This window comes from Bombina bombina, chromosome 2, assembly GCF_027579735.1.
Source record: "Bombina bombina isolate aBomBom1 chromosome 2, aBomBom1.pri, whole genome shotgun sequence".
Taxonomy (NCBI): domain Eukaryota; kingdom Metazoa; phylum Chordata; class Amphibia; order Anura; family Bombinatoridae; genus Bombina; species Bombina bombina.
In genome coordinates this window covers 1,344,376,011-1,344,399,390 of record NC_069500.1, presented here as the reverse complement: position 1 = coordinate 1,344,399,390, position 23,380 = coordinate 1,344,376,011, and positions in this window count along the sequence as shown.

Below are 23,380 nucleotides of genomic sequence, written 5' to 3'. Positions count from 1 at the left end.
AATGCACATTTTAGTCGTCGCAAGTACTTACGCCAGTATTTTGTTCACGTAAACTCTCAATAAAGTGTAGTTTTATGCAAATTAGGCAACGAATCATCGCAACTAACCGCCAGTTCTAAGAGATGCGCCACATAATTACGACATTCAAAAATCATACTTAAACCCCTGCGCAGCCGCCATTTTCTTTAGTGTGTTTGATTGGTTCTTGGAGCTACAGCACACTACAGTGAGTAGGAGAAAGTGGTTAGAGTAGAGAGAGAGGCGCATTGCATAGATTTAGTTAGGTCGGATTTGGTGGATTTGTTAAGCTTGTACATTACTGTCACTTTTTTACATATTGCACACATTTTGCATACACACATATACAAAATACACAACACTTTTTTTTATAACACCTTACATATTTTATTTATCTTTAACAGTGTGAAAGGCTGAGTGTTTGGTTGTGATTGTGTGTGATTGAAGTGGGAGTGAGTGTGAGTGTGTGTAGTGTGAGGATGTCAGGGAGAGCTAGGGCAGGGGGGAGGAGGGAAGGGGAGTTGCAAGGAGAGGATTATGGTCAGGAAGAGCAGCAGGGTCCCCGTCAGGGAGTCAGTGGGGTGGGGAGAGGGAGACTTAGAAGGGAGGATGGGAGTGGGGTTGCCCCAAGGCCAGGCACACTCAGTAGAAGAGGGATAGAGGGTGCACATGGGGATAGAAGGGGGGAGGAGGGAGAGGATAGGGAGGAACCCACACCAGGGACATCCCAGGGAGGGAGCCAGGCGGCCCAGGACGAGGAGCGTATGAGGTGCCCCAACTTCACCTTTGCAGAAAACCTCGCTCTAGTCCAGGCCGTCCTGGAGAACCATACCGCCCTCTTTGGCCAAGAGAAGGGCAAAGGAGTTGCCTGTAGGCGTAAAGATGCCTGGCTGAAGGTGGAGGAGGCAGTTAATGGTGTGTCCCAGCAGAGGAGGACTGTGGATGGCCTCAAGAAACGTTGGAACGATTGTAAGAGGAGAGTGAAGGAGAAGATGGGCCAAGAAGCAATGTCCCAGAGGGCAACAGGAGGTGGGCCTCACCAGGAGGCAGAATATAATGAGTGGCAGGAGCTGATTCGTAGGTCCCTGAGTGTCACAGCAGTCCGTGGACTTCCAGGGGCTCGTGACTCAGGGATTGCAGCATCAGCGCAGCATGCTGGTGAGTAACATCCCACACACCAGTATTATATGTATTTGAGATATAACATCCTGTAATGTCACACATTCATGTACACGAGGAGCATGGTATTTGGCCTACTAACAAAAAAATCTACAATTAGATTTCACATTAAAGGGACATGAAAGCAAATCTTTTTATTTCATTATTCAGATAGAGAATACAGTTTTAAACAACATCCCAATTTACTTCTATTATCTAATTTCCTTCATTATTTTGTTATTCTTTGTTTATTAAATATCAATGCACATGGATGAGGCAATCACACGAGGCATTGATGTGCAGCCACCAATCAGCAGCTTCTGAGCCTATCTATATGCTTTTCAACTAAGAATATCAAGAGAATGAAGCAAATTAGGTAATGGAAGTAAATTACAAAGTTGTTTAAAATTGCATGCTCTAGCTGAATCATGAAAGAATAAAAATGGGTTTAATGTCCATTTAATGCTACTTAACACATTGAAATTCATGATATGAGGTGGAATAGTGAAATACTAACATGTCTCAGAGTAACACAGGCCACAAGCCACATGTAGAGTTTTCAGTAAATGGACACTATAGTCATCACAACCATAGTGTCACTTAAAGAACACATTTTCCCCATCACTGACATGTACACAGAACTATTGTATGAAACACATACATGTATACTTTGCATATTAAAAACCCTCATATCACAAATCTCAATGTGCACATGCATGTTATAGAGTTTGACATGAGAATGTGTATAGGCCCTAGCATGTACATTGTATGCCCACATGGATATATATCTGACTGTACTAATCCCTCTCATCATTTGACTCCTCCACAGAACCTCCAGTCACCAGGGTGCCAACGTCCATGCATCCACCTCCACCACCGCCACAAAGATTTTCTCCACCTCGACCACCGGTCCAGAGATTCCAACAGGAGTATGCTCCCAGGCATGAGCTGGGATGGTCTGCCTCTATTGACAATCCAGAGGTCATGCCGCCAGCAGTGCCATAGGATACCTGGCATGAGCCCTGGCCGGAGGACTATTCCTTTGGCTTGGAGGGGGAGCCAAGTCAGCCCTGAAGGGTAGATGCCTTTACCCCCCCCAACAATATCAGGCCACTCATGGATTATACCACCAGGCTGAGTGGGTGCACACCAGCTGGCAATGGGACTACCAGTCCATTCGGAGATCTCCACCATCTGCTTCGCTTGGAAGAGCTCCAGCATCTGAGGAGGAGCATAGAGCTGTCATCATCCCTCAGGCAGCACCAGCAGATGTGATCCCTCCGGCAGCACCAGCAGATGTGATCCCTCCGGCAGCACCAGCAGATGTGATCCCTCCGGCAGCACCAGCAGATGTGATCCCTCTGGCAGCACCAGCAGCTAAGGATATTGATGTTGAAAGAACAGATAGAGGTGAACCTGTGCCTAGAGTCCCTGCTGTAGAAGAGCCTATAGATCCTCTCACTTCCACCATGGGCGACGAATACATTGCCCTACAGAGGAGGCAAACATCAACCTGCGAGAGGCACACATTAACCTGCGAGAGAATGCAGAGAGACCAACGCAGGTTTTACAGGAGCCAACAGACTTTACTACAGCGTTCCATTGAGCTGCAACGGGACATGGCAGCATCTTTGAGTGGTATTGTCCAGAATCAATCTCAAATGCTGAGAGTTATTTCAGACATGCAGATTCAGAGTGACAACAGATGGAGGGAACAAAACCAACTGTTGGGTGTGTTGGTGGAGCATTTCACACACCAGCAGGACATTGCCTCCAGCATCTCATCTGTGGCCAGCACTCCTGCAGGATCCTCTGAATCCACACAACCCAGGAGAGGCAGGAGAGGCAGGAGACCTACTCCAGGCCCCTCAGCCCCCTCATCTAAGAAGCCGGAAAAAAAAAATTGTTATATTTCATCCTAAATCTTGTCCTCTGTTATTTACCATATAATTGTCATCCACATCCATGTGAGGGGTGTTTTAGTACACTAATATCTTTGAAAAATATAATAAGGCCTGTGTGGAAATGACCCAGAAAAGGTAATATCATCATGTTTATGACATATTCATGTTCTCTAAACCACATCACATAGTTGTGTATGAAGGGTACATATAGTGATAATCACTTTTAAGATGTAAATCAAGGTTTCTCACATCCAATAGAAATTGACCCATGTGCAGGGATAGGCACGAGCCAAGGCTGTGGCAGACATTTTCTAAGGTAAAGAGTTTTAGTGAAGGACACCTTGCCTATCCCTGCACATGGGTATATATATCTAAATAATAATGTTTTTACAGAAGGTGTGAACATAAGGTATAAACATCCATTTTCATTCCTTGAAATGATAGTCAATAAATCATAATGACCAAAACATGAATTGAACTAATGATATATTTTCAGTAATTAGGGTGGTTAAGGGAATGGGGGTGGGATGTAGTAGTTTCACTTACATGCAGTCGAACTCCGCAGTATGTAATTCGATGACCAGCTGCAGCAGGGGCAGCACCATCACCATCACCATGGACCTCAGCAGCAACTATAGAATCAGCATGTGTAGACATAACAACAGGGGATTGTAGGGCTTCCAGCACCCCTTGTGCCCCATGTTGACCCCTTGTGCCCCATGATGCACCCCTTTGTGATTGATTTGACAAACTTGCAGGGGCAGGAATAATAAATGCTTTGAAGAGGTTAACTATTTGTGATCTAGCTGCTGATATGTATGTTGTTAAGCATGCACTTGTTAGGCTTTCAGAGAGTTATGTTGGTTTCTAAGTCAGTGCAAGGGTTCCTGCGGCTGAAATTTGTGGCGGGAGGAGAATTGAGTAGATTTTCTGAAAAAAACGATGGGCGAAGTCAGAAATATATGCGCGTAACTTCTAAGTTACGCCGTATATAGGATACCAAACCCGCGCAAATATTGGCGTCGCCGGCTTTTGCGGACGACGATTTATATTGGATCAGGCCCCAGATATTATTTTCTTTTCTGGCATGGAGAGTGCTTGAATCCATTCTAATTACTAGTGGGGATTCAACTCCTGGCCACCAGGAGGAGGCAAAGAACACCCCAGCAAAGTTTTAAGTTTTCATCCCACTTCCCATAATTCGCAGTTATTCAGCCGAGGTAATATGGAAAGAGAAGAGGAACACGGGGGTTATAGAGGTGCCTGAAGTTTAGAAACCAAATAATAAGCCGTCTTGAATTTAGACAAGGGCGTGGACTCTCCATGCCAGGAAAATAATTTCCAAGAACAAAGGCACAGGTAGATCCCAGAAATACCAATAAAAGTCCATCTTTATTTTATCATTTTAAAAGCATCAATACAAGCATGATATAGCGTAGTAAAAGGACCAAAAAGTCTTGCGCGTTTCAGCTCATTAGAGCCATAATCATAGACCATGAAGAAAATAATTTATCAATTTATCAGGTAAGCATACATTTATTTTATTTCCAATGGCATGGAGAGTCCACAAATCCATTCTAATTACTAGTGGGAACCAAGTGGCCGCCTTGCAAATTTGCTCCACGGAAGCCTTGTTTTTAAAGGCCCAGGAAGAAGAAACGGACCGAGTTGAATGTGTCATAATCCTCTCAGGAGGCTGTTGTCCAGCTGTCTCATAAGCCAATCGAATGACACTCCTCAACCAAAAAGAAAGAGTAGTTGACGTGTCCTTTTGGCCCTTAAGTCTGCCAACAAACACTACAAAAAGGGCAGAAGATTGATGAAGATCCCTAATAGCCAGGAGATAGAATTTTAGAGCATGAACCACATCCAGGTTGTGTAACAGACACTCTTTCTGAGAAGGATTAGGACACAATGAAGGAACGACAATTACCTGATTGATATTGCGGTCCGAAACTATATTAGGAAGAAATCCCAATATGCTACGAAGGACCGCCTCATCCGCATCTCAAAAAGATAAGGGGGATCACATGGCAACATTTCATTCTTTTTGTGTTATTAGTTTAAGCAGACTGTGATTGTCTATTGTTGTGACTTAGATGATGATCAGATCACATTTTATGACCAATTTGTGCAGAAATTCATATCATTCCAAAGGCTTCATATACTTTTTCTTGCAACTGTATATATATATATATATATATATATATATATATATACATATACAATTTTGCTTGCTGCCAGACAGTGCCAGGCTGCAACCACCCACACACGGCGGTGCACTGACTTTACTCCTGCCCCAGAGCAGAGGCCAGCACAATGAGCACACGTCTGTTTTTTGAGGTCGGGCTGCGCACATTGCACACTGGCACTAAGTAAAGCCTCAGCCAGCCTGCGCCCTGCCCACAGTGCACAACATCCAGCGTAAAGTGTAGTGCGCATTTACACTGTGCCACCAATAGCTCCAGTGTGCAAAATCATTAGCGCTAGGTAGGAGGCCCTTATTTTTTTTTGGTTAAGGCGGGCAAATTCCAACATTACCAATAATAGATTCACATACCCCCAACCGGTCCTACCTACAGGTTGGGAATCGCTGCTCCAGAGGAATCGTAGTTCTCTTAGCGAATGTGGATATAGCTCCATCCACCTCAGGAATAGTATGCCAAAGCTCATGCACAGAGTCTGCAACAGGAAACATTGTCTTAAAAACAGGAGATGGTGTATAGGGAACACCCGGTTTCTCCCATTCCTGAGAAATAATATCCAACATACTATCTGGAACAGCAAACACTTCCACATATCTAGGCTTAACATCAAAAACCCTGTTCAGCATATTAACCTTAGGAGTCTCAGCAACTGTAGGTTCTGAATCCTCCAGAGTAGCCAGAAACTCCTTAAGTAGTAAACGGAGGTGCTCAAGTTTAAATCTAAAACTAACCTCATCTGAATCTACAGTACTAACCACAGTAGAATCTGATTCAGAAATTTCACCCTCAGAGGCTGCTGAAGAATGGTCATCCTCCCATAATTGGGATAAACTGACCAAGGCAGCTTTGGCGTTAGAACATATTCCTGACTTAGAGGAAATATTCTTAGATTTTCTTTTTATCTTACCCGAGATAGGTAAGGCACTCAGGGCCACAGACACCGCTGAGGTAAGCTGCGCTGCAAAATCACCCGGTAAAAATACTCCCCCAGGCACAGACTGAGTAGAACCGCAGGACACTGCTTGTGTAACTGCTAGGGATGGGGACTGAGGAGAAAGTTGAGGCATGTCAAGGGAAACATAATCCTGAGAGGCAGAGGGCTCTGAGGGGTTAGAATTTTTAGTACAAGCAGAATCTTTATTTTTAGACTGCAACATATTTGTTACACACGTAGAGCAAAATTGCACAGGAGGATTCACTTGTGCCTCTAAACAATATAAACATTTATCAAAAGTGACAGATACATTTTGATCAGAATCCATTTTGTCCATATGGGTAACAGTATATTCCCAGAACTAGACTAAAATAAAAATCCAGCAAAAATAATTTGGTTTAGCATAATAAAGATATCAAAGAAAATATCTATATCTTATCAATCCTGCAATGCTCCTTTCACTAGCTCTATTAGAAGCGCTAATCTGCAGGCAAAAAAGGACTAAACACGGCACCACTATACTCCCAGCCTATGCTGGAGTAAACTCACCACCTCCTCTACCACCAGAGTCACCACAATACTCCATTAAGACTCTCCTCCTCAAGAGCTACGGAAATCACTGCTGAATAAGCCGCTTCAGGTGGAAGGAGATGCACAGCCGTCACCTGACCGCATCAGAAATGAAAATGGGACAGTAGTAGAAAGTGAGTGAAAATACGCTGCGCTATACAAATAAAAACTGATATTTTCCTAAGTACCCTTTATTAGATTTCATGCCCAACAATATATAAATACAATTTATAAGCCTCATTTCTCTATCCTTGACAGCCTCAGTCCCAGAAAACAATGTAGCTTAAATAGTCCATTATTTCCTACTAACAGTGCCCTGCATATACTCCCCATCAATAAAAACTCCCAACAATGAAGAGATTTAAATAACTGTCCCCAGGCTCCATATTCCAGAAGAGAGGTATTAACCCCCAAAGTGCTTGAGCCTTCTCACCTAGACGGAAATAAGCACTTACCTTTGGAGCTTCAGCTGTAGGGCAAGCACAGCATCACAGGTCGGACAGATCCAGACAACTTCTGACAAGGACCTGGAGAGAAAGGAAAATCAGAGTAACCAACCCTGGTTTTCCATATGGGGGTTAGCATAAATTGTTGGAGGAGAAACAAGGACCACCCTGCTGACCTGCAACAGATAACAGCTACAACAACTCTTACTCAAGAGGATTACATGGACAGAACATTACCCCATATTCATGCTTGCAGGGAAACTATCCATTAAAGGATAAAAACTTAATTTTCTAGATATATAACTATGAAGGACCCAAGAGAGGTCTAGCAGAATATTATTAGGGACAAAAATGAAGATATTTTTTGTATTATTATGACTCCCAGATAAAATTTGTAATCTTGTTGAAAGCTTGCTATTTTTATGCTTGTATGTTTTTCAGTTTATGTTTATCCTCAATAAAAAAAAACAAAAAAAAAAAAAAACTTAACCCCTTAGTGACCAGAGCACTTTTCCATTTTCTGTCCGTTTGGGACCAAGGCTATTTTTACATTTCTGCGGTGTTTGTGTTTAGCTGAAATTTTCCTCTTACTCATTTACTGTACCCACACATATTATATACCGTTTTTCTCGCCATTAAATGGACTTTCTAAAAATACCATTATTTTCATCATATCTTATCATTTACTATAAAAAAAATTATAAAATATGAGGAAAAATGGAAAAAAACACACTTTTTCTAACTTTGAACCCCAAAATCTGTTACACATCTACAACCACCAAAAAACACCCATGCTAAATTGTTTCTAAATTTTGTCCTGAGTTTAGAAATACCCAATGTTTACATCTTCTTTGCTTTTTTTGTAACTTATATGGCCATAAATACAAGTAGCACTTTGCTATTTCCAAACCATTATTTTTCAAAATTAGCGCTAGTTACATTAGAACACTAATATCTTTCAGGAATCCCTGAATATCCATTGACATGTATATATTTTTTTTTAGAAGACATCCCAAATTATTGATCTAGGCCCATTTTGGTATATTTCATGCCACCATTTCACCGCCAAATGCGATCAAATACAAAAAATTGTTCACTTTTTCACAAATTTTTTCACAAACTTTCAGTTTCTCACTGAAATTATTTACTAACAGCTTGTGCAATTATGGCATAAATGGTTGTAAATTCTTCTCTGGGATCCCCTTTGTTCAGAAATAGCAGACATATATGGCTTTGGCATTGCTTTTTGGTAATTAGAAGGCCGCTAAATGCCACTGCGCACCACACGTGTATTATGCCCAGCAGTGAAGGGGTTAATTAGGGAGCATGTAAGGAGCTTTTTGGGGTAATTTTAGCTTTAGTGTAGTGTAGTAGACAACCCCAAGTATTGATCTAGGCCCATTTTGGTATATTTCATGCCACCATTTCACCGCCAAATGCGATCAAATTAAAAAAAACGTAAAATTTTTCACAATTTTAGGTTTCTCACTGAAATAATTTACAAACAGCTTGTGCAATTATGGCACAAATGGTTGTAAATGCTTCTCTGGGATCCCCTTTGTTCATAAATAGCAGACATATATGACTTTGGAGTTGCTTTTTGGTAATTAGAATGCTGCTAAATGGCGCTGCGCATCACACGTGTATTATGGCTAGCAGTGAAGGGGTTAATTAGGTAGCTTGTAGGGAGCTTGCAGGGTTAATTTTAGCTTTAGTGTAAAGATCAGCCTCCCACCTGAAACATCAGACCCCCTGATCCCTCCCAAACATCTCTCTTCCCTCCCCTACCCCACAAATGTCCCCGCCATCTTAAGTACTGGCAGAAACTCTGCCAGTACTAAAATAAAAGGTATATTTGGGCTTTTTTGTGCATTTTTTGTTAGCATATTTACATATGCTTCTGTGTAGGGATCCCCCTTAGCCCCCAACCTCACTGATCCCCCACTAAACAGCTCTCTAACCCTCCCCCTCTGACTTAATGTGCGCCATCTTGGGTACTGGCAGCTGTCTGCCAGTACCCAGTTTAGTGAAAAAAAATGCTTTTTTTTTAATAAAATATGTCCCTTTTCTGTAGTGTAGCTTTCCCCCCCCCCCCCAAGACCAACCCCCCACCCCTTCCAGATCCCTTAGATGTTTTTTAAAAAAAGTTTATTTATTTTTTTTTTTACTTTTCCTTTTCTACTTTTCTGTAGTGTAGCGGTTCCCACCCGCTCCCGCCCCGTGCACGCGCCCGCCCGCCACCCCCCGTGCACACGTGCGCGCCCCCGACGATCACGATCCCGATCCCGCCCCCCGTGACGTCACGCGCAACACCGATGGCCGCCCACCCGCCTCCCAATTCGGCTCCCACCCACCAACGATACCGGCCATCGATGTCCGGTGCAGAGAGGGCCACAGAGTGGCTCTCTCTGCATCGGATGGCCATGTATGGTTATTGCAGGATGCCTCCATATTGAGGCATCACTGCAATAACCGGAAAGCAGCTGGAAGCGAGCAGGATCGCTTCCAGCTGCTTTCCACACCGAGGACGTGCAGGGTACGTCCTCAGGCGTTAACTGCCTTTTTTTTGAGGACGTACCCTGCACGTCCTCGGTCATTAAGGGGTTAATTTTCTTTAAAGCACCATCTTCGCACAGCTCCTATATATACGAAGGCAAAGAATGACTGGGGATTATGGGAAGTGGCAGGGATACTTAAAGCTTTGCTGGGGTGTTCTTTGCCTCCTCCTGGTGGCCAGGAGTTTAATTCCCACTAGTAATTAGAATGGATTTGTGGACTCTCCATGCTATTGGAAAGAAAACAAAATAACGTGCTGGTGATTTTAATATGAACTTGCATGTACTGTAATCCATTATGGAAAAATGTTGTCACGGTGTTGTACTGTAAGTAATATGCTGGTGGGCTAGCCTTGGGATACCCCATGCCTATAGGCCAAGGTGTAAAATAAGCGTATTGAGATATCTTTGTTAAACTAAAGATTTTATTAATTTTAGCAAGGGGTTAATCTATTATAATCTGACTAGACTGAGTAGGAGCTAACTCTCTAGTAGTTTTAAAAGGTTTCATAGTTTTGTTATTGTATAGGCTAGCTTAGGTGATCTGCAATGAAATTAAAAAAAAATGTATGGCATAATCTAGTAATGTTTTCTCCCTTCTCCCCCTTTCATTTATTCAATCTCTCTTTCTCCCCCTCTCAATCCCTCTAATTCCTTTCCTCTCTCCCCTTTCTAGGATTCTTGCACCCTGAGGATTCTAGTTACGCCTCTGAATAGCGCTAATATTTTTGTGCCCCAATTTAGCCCTTTATTGATTAATGTATTATATCTCAAGATGTTTCCCTAACATCACTATAGACATTTTTCAAAGCTTAGAAAATATATTTCAGGGCTTAAATGCTAGACTTTGCACTAAAACCAAATCCATAAAAATGTTTGCCACTAGGGGCCTGATGATGAAAGGATTCTTCAGCTTGCAGAGAATTGCAGTGCAGATTTCACTGGGGCTGAACTCACTAATAGTTCAAAAGAATAAGGTTGGGACTCTCCAGCACTGCAAGATCTCTGAAGGAGAGACAAGCCCAGTGCAAAATAGGACTGCATGATATGAGACTTTGCTTCCACTTACACTTTGTGCATTGTATTTTATATTACTTTACATTTCAGAATGGGTCCTTTCAGTATTATTGCATTTAAGCTTTGCGCTCTTTTATATTTCAATACATTTAGATCCAGCAGTGATTTTACAAATTCTAATTATGTTTTGAATATTGCTGTTACTTTAATAAAAAAAAAAGTCCCACTTTGTATATTTCTGTGTATCTTTTACAACTTACATTGTACTTGGTATTTTCTCTATTGTTAAATAAAACACAGCTTCAGAAACTGGGAGGGACAGGGGATTTATCTGGGCTAAACAGGGGTATTTCAGTGTATGTCTGAAGCTCTCTCACAGGTCATATGAAATATTGTAAGAATTTTAAATAACTTATTTAACTGACAGAAAAGTAAAATATTCTAAACTATTGGCAAATGCTAGTGAGCTTGTAATGAAAACATTTGTTTAATTTGTAATTAATGCAAACTGAGCCTTTATATCAGCCCAATGTAGTCTCTAGTTACCTTCTCTCTCCCATGCAAAATTTTATATCTTCATTACCTTCTATGGAAGGCATTACTCATCTCTCTGGGACTTCAAGGTTATTTTCTGAGAAAATTCAGTGAGTTCAGCCCCTGTGAAATCTACACTATAATTTCTCTGCAAACTAGAGAATCTTTGCTTATCGTGCCCATAGAAAGTAATGAAGCTCTCTGGGAAACTGAAACAATGAGCAATGTAATTTGTAAAAGATACACAAATATACAAAGTATGATCCTAGTTTGTTAAAGCTACACAGAAACTTTAAAAGCATAATCAGAATGTGTAAAATCCCAATCCTAAATACACTGCTGTAAAAAAAAATACAAAACAGAAAGTGCAAAGTTTAAATTTAAAAAAAAAAAAAAACTTATTCTGAAGTGTAAAGTAATATAAAATACAAAGCACAAAGTGTAAATGCAGCAGAACAGTCATGTCATACAGAGCTATATTGCACTGGGTTTGTCTCTTCATCACATACAGAAATGCAGGGAACACTTTTGGAGAAGCAAAATCTGTCTTAAGAATTTCACTAGGGATCTCTCAGTGCTGGAGGATCATTTTAGATTATCTCAGCATTACGGAATTTTCGGCACTATACAAATAAATGATAATCTCCCACCTGAGCGCTTTAGATCATCAGGCCCTATGCAAAACCATATCCGTAATGGTGAGAATATGAGCAATTTCTGGAAGCTATATCCATACTGGTGGTTGAGCATGAAGATGCCCTAATGCAAATGCATTAAATTATTAGTTTAAAACATACAATGATCTTGTGACATTGACTGTTTTACTTTTCCATGCTTACAGGCCAAAGGAGGTCCAACAGTTCTACTGAAATGAGGTCAGACCTAAAAAGTAGCTTGCTTTCTTCCTGGGATTAAAAACCACCTGGATGGCAGAGAAAATCCAAATTGGCTAGACATTTTTAGAAGCTTTCTGGTCGTTTTTGGTACCGAAAACAGAAATGAAAATCAGATGCTGATTTAATTGGTAGCATCTAAATATTATTTAAGAACTATGACAAACCTCTTGTTCACACCTAGGATTTGTAAATAATGAAGGAACCACAACTTCAAATGTAATAGTTTGAGAGGAAACTATCTTTGGTTGAAATAACAAGAGTTTTATCCTGATGGAAAACTAAAGAACACAAGAAGAGCCTCCACGACTCAAAATTCCAAAATTTTGTAAAGATTTTAAAAGGATTTTGCTGAAGAACTTGCAAAACCAAATTTACATCAGTGAAAATAATGGAATCCTTTAGATAAGGAGCCAAAGTATACTTGTATGACACAATCCCTGCTAGGGCCTTAAGATCCTTAGAATAGTGGTCAATACAAATGGAAATACAAATATGATAACATGATAAATAGGAAAACATATTTTTATATCCAAGTAAAGGAGATGACCCAGTAGTGCAAGGCTCAATAAACCCACAAGCCAGAGTATCCATGGAGCCTTTACCATTGGTGCTCACAAATCCTGATCCTTTTTTCTGTCCACTTCCTGCTATCATCCCATCTATTTAGCTACTATAGCAGCAGACAGTCTAAAACCTTCCCACTGGACTGCAGCTTGGAGCAAAAGTTATCTGCATGATGTGAACACTGCAATATGCTGGAAATGTTTGTTTCCAACTGTGGGCCCTGACAGGTATATTAGATCTTTTTTGCGTCTGCTGGCATGAATAAAGGCTTGCTGCACTGGAGAAGACTGTATGAGCGGCAGGTGTTACTGGCCCAAGCTAGAGTGACAAGACAACAATGCAGGTATTCAGTTGGTGTGGCTGCCTTTCTTGCAGCTGGGCTATAAGCAAGTGGAACAGCTGCCTATGGCTTCTTAATCCAGAACAAAGAGAATCATTCTGTGGAGCCAATCATCTTCATGCACTGCTTCCTGTTCAGCTTAGCTGCAGCCACAACTGTTGTATGTATTCTAATACACTTGATTGCCCTGTATGTTCTGGACAATTAAGAAAAATGTAAGTGCATGTATAAAATTAAACATTGTGAGGGCACCCAAAAACTTCTAATATTTTAAATGGCTCCTAGATTATGAACATTTTTGTCAAGAGCTGCAGGTATACTCAAAAAAATTATGATGGGTGCATGGTCACTAATAAGACTGGCCACAGGGCACATAACCTACTCGCACTCAAGCTAAAGAGAATGCCGCACAATTTATTTTAGTTAAAAATACTTAAGAAATAAGTAATTATTGATTAATTTAATTGTATACTGTTTGTTTTCTACTCAGTAGTGCTAAAGACCTCAATCCCTCCCCCCAAGAAAAAAGCCCAAAACAAAACACAACTTGGCGGGCTGGATGGGACTCCTGAATCTGCAAACCTTAGAAACATCTTCAAAGTACTTTAAGGCTTACAAAATACAAAGTTAAGAATCCTCTCTGAAGAGCACTTGTGAGTTTGTTGTCCCTTTGTCCTAATGCTGACTTATAAAAGCCGAAAACACAGCCTAAAAAAAACAAAATATTCATCAAAAACAAGATAAGGAGGATCACATGAAAGAGCAGACAACGGAGACTCTACATGCAGACGAAATAGCCAAAATAAACAAAAACAGAGGATTAAAAACCACCTCATGCATAGGGGCCAATTTATCAAGACCGCTGCTCCTTAACTCATCACCCACCTCTGAGGCGGCGGACAGCAATCGGCCCGATCGGATACGATCAAGTTGATTGACACCCCCTGCTAGCGGCCGTTTGGCCACAAATCTGCAGGGGGCAGCATTGCACAAGCATTTCTTGTGAAATGCTTGTGCAATGATAAATGCAGACAGCGTATGCTGTCAGCATTTATCGATGTGCGGCGACCATGTCGGCTCACACTTTGATTATTAGGCCTCATAGGCTCAAAAAGGAGCAGTCTGCAAAACCATAAATGCCAATAAAGATTCCAAGGAGGAGAAATTAGCTAAACAGGACAAATTCTAACCGTAACTAAAACAAAACCATGAATATCAGGAAGATTAGCGTTTTTTGTTTGTTTTGTTTTTCACAAAAACTAGAAGAACAGAAATCGGACCTTTTTAAAAACAAAAAAAGCTGGCAGATAAACATTTATCTAAAACATCTTGCATAAGCAGCTGAAAATTCAGCCACCAAGAAAGACTGACTTGGCTGTTTTTAGAGGTTTATCTTAATTTCAGAATGAGTATAATCCTAGCACCATAGCTAAAGCATTCAAAGAGGCCTCATGTGAAGATGTGCAAACAGAATAGCATCAGATGCAGCAATTATGAGACCTAAACATCCTTTAAATCTATAGGACGACATAAACTGACCCAGCTGAACAAAAGGTAGAATAGTCGCATAATTTTCATTCTGAAAGAAACTCTGAGAAACTACTTCACCCAGAGGCAGAACTTTTCTTTACTTTCTGCGATGAGATTTTTTTTAGTGAAAATTTTTCTGCAAGTTATTTTTAAATAAAATTCAATTTTAAATTAGACAGTTACACTAAGACACCAGTTCAATTGCAATGTGTTGGTTAACTGAAGAATAAAGCAATTTTTTATGTTTTATAATATAGTGCAGTAGTTGAAAATTGCATTACAAATTAGCTGCATACAAAAATAAACAAATTTTAAAATGTCTCTTTAATAAATCTGTACTAATAAAAAGATGCAGTGCTCTTACATTCAGAATAAACAGCTTTGCAGACTGGGAAAGGCTAGGGGGGCGGGTTTGAAAAAATCTCACAGCCAGTCAACAAGCAATGCGCTGCTGCTTTGCAGCGCTACTGCATATTTGACTGCTCACTTCAAACTGCACTTTGCCCTGGATGCACTGTGTTAAGGAAAATTTACACAGTGCAGCCAGAGCACAGCTCTGTTTGAAGAGAACTGTCTAATGTGGAGCAGCACTACAGTTCCTGCATGCATCCTATTCTTTCTGCAGACATGCTGCATTTTCTGCGATGACATCTCACATCACTGTATGTTTCCGCCTTGGGGCTACTTCAGAGCCTTCAGATCCAAAAACTAGCCTGAAAACTCCATCCCTCTTTAGAGCAATTAAAAAATTTGAATAAAATCCTAACCCCTGTTTCAACAGAGGAACAGGAACAATCACTCCAATAAATACTAGATCCAGAATAGACTGAAAAAAGGCCCGAGCCTTCACATGATTTTTTGGTACAGTAGACAGAATAAACCTTACTCTGTAAGGCCTTATTCTGAAAACCTATCCAATAACTAAGAAACAATACTTAGAACACAGGGATTCTGAACAGACAAAAACCAAGTCCCCTACCAGAGCCTCTGGATCAGGGGCAGTGCCTTCATACAGACTTGGATGAGTAGGATTTATTTGTCCCAAGGATTGTATTAAAGAAATATATCATTATATATTATAAATATATAATATAATTAAATAACTTAATCTGGCTAATAGAGTGCCCACATAAAAATAAGTACTTACCTATAGGCACTCATCTACTGGAGGAAACCAGTAGAAATATCCAGTGCTGAAACATAACAGCTGAGTATATGGAATAGGAGTATATTGATGACCCAACAGGAGGAGGCAAAGGGCAGGTCCCTGTGACACCTGTGGAAGACTTGTGACTAATTCCCATGAGGTAAAAAATGTGTCACTACCCATACTCTCAATGCATCCCTCTATCAAACACTGCACTCTGAAGGGAAATTGACTTCAATTCAGTCTGAGAACCACTCTCTCTAAAGAATAATCTGCAAATCTTAATTCTTCACCTTCCTCCAGTGAAGGCAAAGACAAGGCTGATTTTCCAGTGAGGTGGGAATGGTTTTATAGGGCTCTTGGGAATCTTTGCCTCCTCCTAAAGGCAGGGAAGTGTAACCACCTGTATTAAATAAATGTTTCTAAGTTAAGAAAAAAAAAACATAATTTACGTAAAAATGTACCTGATAAATTAATTTCTTTCATATTGGCAAGAGTCCATGAGCTAGTGACGTATGGTATATACAATCCTACCAGGAGGGGCAAAGTTTCCCAAACCTCAAAATGCCTATAAATACACCCCTCACCACACCCACAATTCAGTTTAACGAATAGCCAAGTAGTGGGGTGAAAAAAGAAACGAGTAAAAAGCATCAACAAAGGAAATTGGAAATAATTGTGCTTTATACAAAAAAAAAAAATAACCACCATAAAAAGGGTGGGTCTGATGGACTCTTGCCAATATGAAAGAAATGCATTTATCATGTAAGTTCTTACATAAATTATGTTTTTTTCGTGTAATTGGCAAGAGTCCATGAGCTAGTGACGTATGGGATAGAAATACCCAAGAAGTGGAACTTCACACAAGAGTCACTAGAGAGGGAGGGATAAAATAATAACAGTAATTTTCCGCTGAGAAAACTAAATGCACAACCAAAAAAATAAGTTTCTCATAATGAAAGAAAAAAAACTTAAAACATAAGCAGAGGAATCAAACTGAAACAGCTACCTAAATAACTTTTCTACCAAAAACTGCTTCCGAAGAAGCAAATGCATCAAAACGGTAGAATTTTGTAAATGTATGCAAAGAAGACCAAGTTGCTGCTTTGCAAATCTGATCAACTGAAGCTTCATTCTTAAAAGCCCACGACGTGGAGACTGATCTAGTAGAATGAGCTGTAATTCGCTGAGGCGGGGCCTGACCCCGACTCCAAATAAGCCAGATGAATCAAAAGCTTTAACCAAGATGCCAAGGAAATGGCAGAAGCCTTCTGACCTTTCCTAGAACCAGAAAAGATAACAAATAGACTAGAAGTCTTTCTGAAATTTTTAGTAGCTTCAACATAATATTTCAAACTCTTACCACATCCAAAGAATGTAAGGATTTCTCCAAAGAATTCTTAGGACTAGGACACAAAGAAGGGACAACAATTTCTCTATTAAAGTTAGAATTCACAACTTTAGGTAAGAATTTAAATGAAGTCCACAAAACTGCCTTATCCTGATGGAAAATCAGAAAAGGAGATTAACAAGAAAGAGCAGATAATTCAGAAACGCTTTTAGCAGAAGAGATGGCCAAAAGGAACACCACTTTCCAAGAAAGTAGTTTAATGTCCAAAGAATGCATAGGTTCAAAAGGAGGAGCCTGTAAGGCCTTCAAAACCAAATTAAGACTCCAAGGAGGAGAGATTGATTTAATGACAGGCTTGATAAGGACCAAAGCCTGTACAAAACAGTGAATATCAGGAAGCTTAGCAATCTTCCTGTGAAATAAAACAGAAAGTGCAGAAATTTGACCCTTTAAGGAACTTGCAGACAAACCTTTATCCAAACCATCCTGAAGAAACTGTAAAATTCTAGGAATTCTAAAAGAATGCCAGGAGAATTTATGAGAAGAACACCATGAAAATATGTCTTCCAAACTAGATAAATCTTCCTAGAAACAGATTTACGAGTCTGTAACATAGTATTAATCACCGAGTTAGAGAAAACTCTATGACTAAGCACTAGGTGTTCGATTTCCATACCTTCAAATTTAATAATTTGAGATCCTGATGGAAAAACAGACCTTGAGACAGAAGGTCTAGCCTTAATGGAAGTGGCCAAGAATGGCAGCTGGACATCCAAACAAGATACGCATACCAAAACCTGTGAGGCCATGCTGAAGCTACCAGCAACACAAACGATTGTTCCCTGATGATTTTGATAATCACTTTTGGAAGAAGAGCTAGGGGCGGGAAGATATAAGCAGGTTGGACAGGTACCGGGGAAGTTTCTTGTTTAGATGGGAAGCCATCAAATCTTTTTCTGGAAGATCCCACATCTGAACAATCTGAGAAAACACATATGGATGGAGCGACCACTCCCCCGGATGTAAAGTCTGACGGCTGAGATAATCCGCTTCCCAATTGTCTATACCTGGGATATGAATCACAGAAATTAGTCTGGAGCTGGATTCTGCCCAAGCAAGTATCCGAGATACTTCTTTCATAGCTTGGGAACTGCAAGTCCCACCCTGATGATTGACATATGCCACAGTTGTGATATTAAATGAACCAAGTAGCAGGATGAGGAAGGGGTTAAAGTGGCTTTGAAATCACTCAGTGTGGTAGATAGAGGGTGATAATTCAATTGAGAACAACATATGCAAAAAAGCAAGTAATGAATGATTCATAAAAAATGTTCCCTTTCAGCTGAAATGCTGCTCCTTATATGTGGATACTAATTACTGTTGCTATCGAATGTCCACAATAACAGTGGGGAAATGAATCCCTGTATGCAACTTGAGGAAACAGTACCTGCTAAAAAATTATATGTCTATATTTGGAAGCCGGCTCAGCGCACTCACCGATCTGTCCTCTCGAAGTCCAGGCTCCGTTACAGATGCTGTCAGTCGACCGCCCCACACCTCAACTGCTGCTTGTCTTTCCTTTGTTCTCCAGTCGTCCCTACGAAGACCAGGCTTCGTCACAGTGGGTCCCGGTAAAGAAACGCTGCACCAATGTGCAGCCGCTAGCTTCTCTGGAGCCGTCAAACCGGAAATGACCACAATACTCTGTGAACCAATGGGGGAGCTGGAAGCAGGAGGTGCGTCCGTGGGCTTGTGCATCTGGGCCAATGCAAATATCCAAATCTCAATGCTGTGAATTATCTCACCAAAAAAGCCGACTCCACGGCTTGCCACGTAGGAAGTGTTGCTGCTCGTAAGGGCATTAGACATCCAACCCAAGGAGAAAGAACAATGAGCAGCAACGATGAGGTAAAATAAAACGTAGCTTTTATTAATGCAAAAGCATTAAAAAGTTCATGGAGGTGCAAAGATACAAGTGAAGTAAGACAGTATACACGTTTCGGCGTTGTGCCGTAATCACTACTGCTAAAGAACACTCTATGAGCTTAATTTAAAAAGGGTGTGTAAACCCCCTATTGGTTAAAACATATTCAAATAAGGATACTCCTTTATGACATCACACAATTGTATCTAATGAGACACTGAACCTGTCAGAATAATTGTCTAACACAACAAACAATAATAAGATCAACCCTAGGTCCTAAAGCTCATATATGACTATATATATATATATATATATATATATATATATATATATATATATATATATATATATATATACACAAAATCATCCTATTACAATAATGAACATTCATTAATGAAAAAATGTATAAAACAAAATGAGCAAAATAGACATCAGTCCTGCATCTACAAATCTTGATAGATTATGATATAATTAATACAAAACACACAGATGAATAGGGCCCAAAATTAATGATGCTACAGCTTAAAGTGGACATACATGAATATGTATAAATAAATATCCATGCTGAATATTAAATATGAAAATGAGCCATAGCAACAAAAATATATAAATTGGGCAATCGTTGACTATTGTATACATGGTATATGTGTGTTGTGAGGGATTAAAGCTAAATATAATAAAACCGAAACCCTTTGGTATATAGGTGGTAAAATGAGATAAAGATATATAATGATACCACTAAAAGAGGAATACTATGCAGACAGCAAATCTGGGTATATGGGATAATGTCCATATTGTAAATGGATCATTCCCAATAGTTGATTAAATTGTACTCAGTATTGAGGCCAAGCAGTAATTTGGTGGAGAGTTTAAATATCCAAGCATCTCACGCTTTTCAAGCAGCTTTTGTCTATCCCCACCCCTTTTAGGAGTGGGTATGTGATCTATGGCCTGCCACTTGAAAGAGGCATCATCTTTATTGTGTTTGGTACAGAAGTGTTGAACTATAGGCGAGGATGATTTCCCCACTCTAATGGTGGATAAATGTTCCCTAATACGGGACCTTATGTCCCGTGTCGTAAGCCCTAAGTACTGAACCTTGCACAAAGTGCAAGTTATGGGATATATTACAAACTGAGATGTACAGTTTAGACAAAAATTGATCTCATATGTACGTTGTGTGACACAGGACGTGAATGTATCAGATGTATATATATATATAGTCACACGGTTTGCATCTGCTACTCCCACACCTGAACATACCCTTGTGGGTGAGCCATGAACTCACTGTGGCCCGAGGGTGGCTCAAAATAGTAGGTGATAAGTAATTGCCAAGAGTTTTATTACGGCGATAAAAACACTTCATCACTTCAGCCACACAATAAGTGAGTTTATCGTCTGCCACAAGGAGTTTGAAATGCTTTTTAACAATACTACATACTTCATTATAGTCAGTACTATAATCAGTCACAAACGTTACTTTGTTGGTATTACATATTGGTTTTTTGTTGTTAGCGATTCTTTTCCCATGTAGCATTGCTGTGCGATCCATACCCTGTACTTCCCTAGCTGCCCTATTGATAACTTTTTTCGGGTACCCCCTATTTTTCAAACGATCTACAAGATCTGTTTGATGTTACATGTACACCTTTTCTGTCGAGCAATTTCTCTTCGCTCTAATCATCTGGCCCTTGGCTATGGAGTATAATACACTTTTGGGGTGGCAACTTTTGGCGTGTAGAACCGCATTGCCTGAAATAGGCTTTCTGTAAATGCATGTCTCAATTTTACCTGTAGTTTTGCCATAGAGAGTTATATCCAAAAAATTGATGGTATCCCTGTGTATTTCATGGGTGAATTTTAAATTTAAATTGTTCTTGTTGATGTAAGCCAAAAAATTAATCAAATCTCCAGCATTACCTTGCCAAATTAACAACAGGTCGTCAATAAAGCGACCGTAGTATGCAATGCTTTGTCTGAAGGGGTTCCCATCTCCATAGATGTGGGACAGCTCCCACCAACCCATGTACAGGTTGGCGTAAGAGGGCGCAAACTTCGCCCCCATTGCTGTCCCACATCTCTGGAGATAGAAAACCCGCTCAAACTCAAAATAGTTATGGCTTAAAAGAAATGCTGTGACCTCAATCACATATCTTTTAAAATCAGAATCCAAATTAGAATAATGTGTCAACATATAATCCATAGCCTCAAGGCCAGATGTGTGGGGTATTGAAGAGTATAAAGCTGTAACATCAATAGTTAACCAATTGCACAAAGGATCCCATGTCAGGTTGTCCATGACCCTCAGAACATGTTTAGTGTCCTGTAGATAGCTCGGTAGAGCTTTGACCAGAGGGCACAGAATGGCATCAAGCCACTCTGAAAGATGTTCAAAAAGGGATCCAATCCCACTGACTATAGGACGACCAGTGACATTTTCCAGGGACTTATGCACCTTCGGGAGATGGTGGAATACAGGAGTTACTGGGAACTCAATGTATAAATAATCAAAGGTATTTCTGTCCAGAAAACCTTTTTCCAAGCCATCATCCAGAAGGTGCATAAGTTCTACCTGGAAACGCTTTGTGGGATTAGTATTGAGGAGTGTGTACTGGATAGGATTGTTTAATTGACGTAAAGCCTCATTCTTATAGTCCACGGTATCCATGACCACAACAGAGCCCCCCTTGTCAGCATTACGTATCACAATTTGGTCATTATCCTTTAACTCTTTTAGGGCTTTTCTCTCTGATTGTGACAAATTATCAGGAGATTTTTTACCCTGAAAAGCAAGGTCCCTAAGGTCCTTCTCAACCCTATTATAGAATTTTTCTACAAGGGGGCCTCTGCTGTGGACTGGATAAAACGTGGAGGGCTTTTTATAGCCAACAAATTTATCTATATGTGCTGTTCCCATATCAGCAGTACTCTCCATATCCATAGAATCCAAAGTAATAATATCACAAGTTTCAGAAAACGTAAGGTCATTGTTTAAATTTACCCTTGTGATATTGGAACCAGGAGAGTCAGCTGGGGTGGGTAAGATGTCTTGCTCTGTGTCAGAAAAGTGTTTTTTCAATGTTATGTTGCGGACTAAACGATTAATATCCAGCATCGTCTTGAACAAGTCAAATCTAGAAAGTGGTACAAAGCCTAATCCTAGACTTAAAAGTTTGACTTGTGAATCACTCAAGACAATGCTGGATAAATTAATCACACTGAAGGTGCATATTTGTTGTTGTTTCCTTTCAAAGCCCTTGAGGGATAGCGATTCTGAGCTTTCTGTGTATTCCCTCCCCCCTTGGGGTTCATGGGGGCTTTGGGAAAAACCTGATCCATTAAGGTGTTACTTGTGTGGGTTATTTGTGCCTGCTGTAAATCTATTTGATTGTGAGCTGGTACAATTTGAGTATTTGTATTACTAGTATTTTTAGATTTAACAGATGGTGCTGTACTCATATATGGAGTCTGTGCCTTCTGTGTAGTAGTGTTTTTCAGAATGCCAGGTCTTATTTCATTTGAAAGTTCATTGTCTGTGATGTATTTATCATCCCCAGACTCTACATCGCTATCTGAAAAAGTAACACGTTGGCTGCTATTGGATCTTTGATTCCTATTACTTGATCTACCCCTACTCCTATTTCTGTTTTGCTGTCTGCGAGTATAAAACCTCTGTGTCCTATTCCATACATGTATGGTATCAGTGTCATAGTCTGCTTGATCACGTAGGTACTTAACATGTTTGGTATTCATAACTGAGGCTTTTATATTGGCCATAGACTTCCTCAGTACCTCATCAAACCTAGGGTAATCAATTTCATGTTTACGTGTATTAAGCTCAACTTGGATGGTGTTAATATTCTCTCTTAAATCATTCAACAATTTGTTCTTATATGACATCAACAAAATCATTAATCTTACAGAGCATTCGTTTACTATAGTGTTCCAATTATCTATGAACTCAGTGTCCTCTGTTTCAAAAGTGGGATATTTTGAGATTCTAAGACCTCTGGGTATCATCTTCATATCTAAATATTTCCCCAGTGTCCATATGTCCCACTGCAATCTAGTTTCTTTGGTACACAATTTATCCATTTCTTGGAACAAATCTGTGAGTGCAAGATCAGACTTGTTTGTTGAAAATATTTTAGCAAGTTCAGTTGGAAGTTCATCCCTAGGAACAACGGGTATCAGTGAATAGAATTGTTGTTGTGTCTCCTCCATAATAAAACAACTTCCAGTTAACCTTCTAAACTCAAACCCGCAGTGCTGCCCAATAGCACTA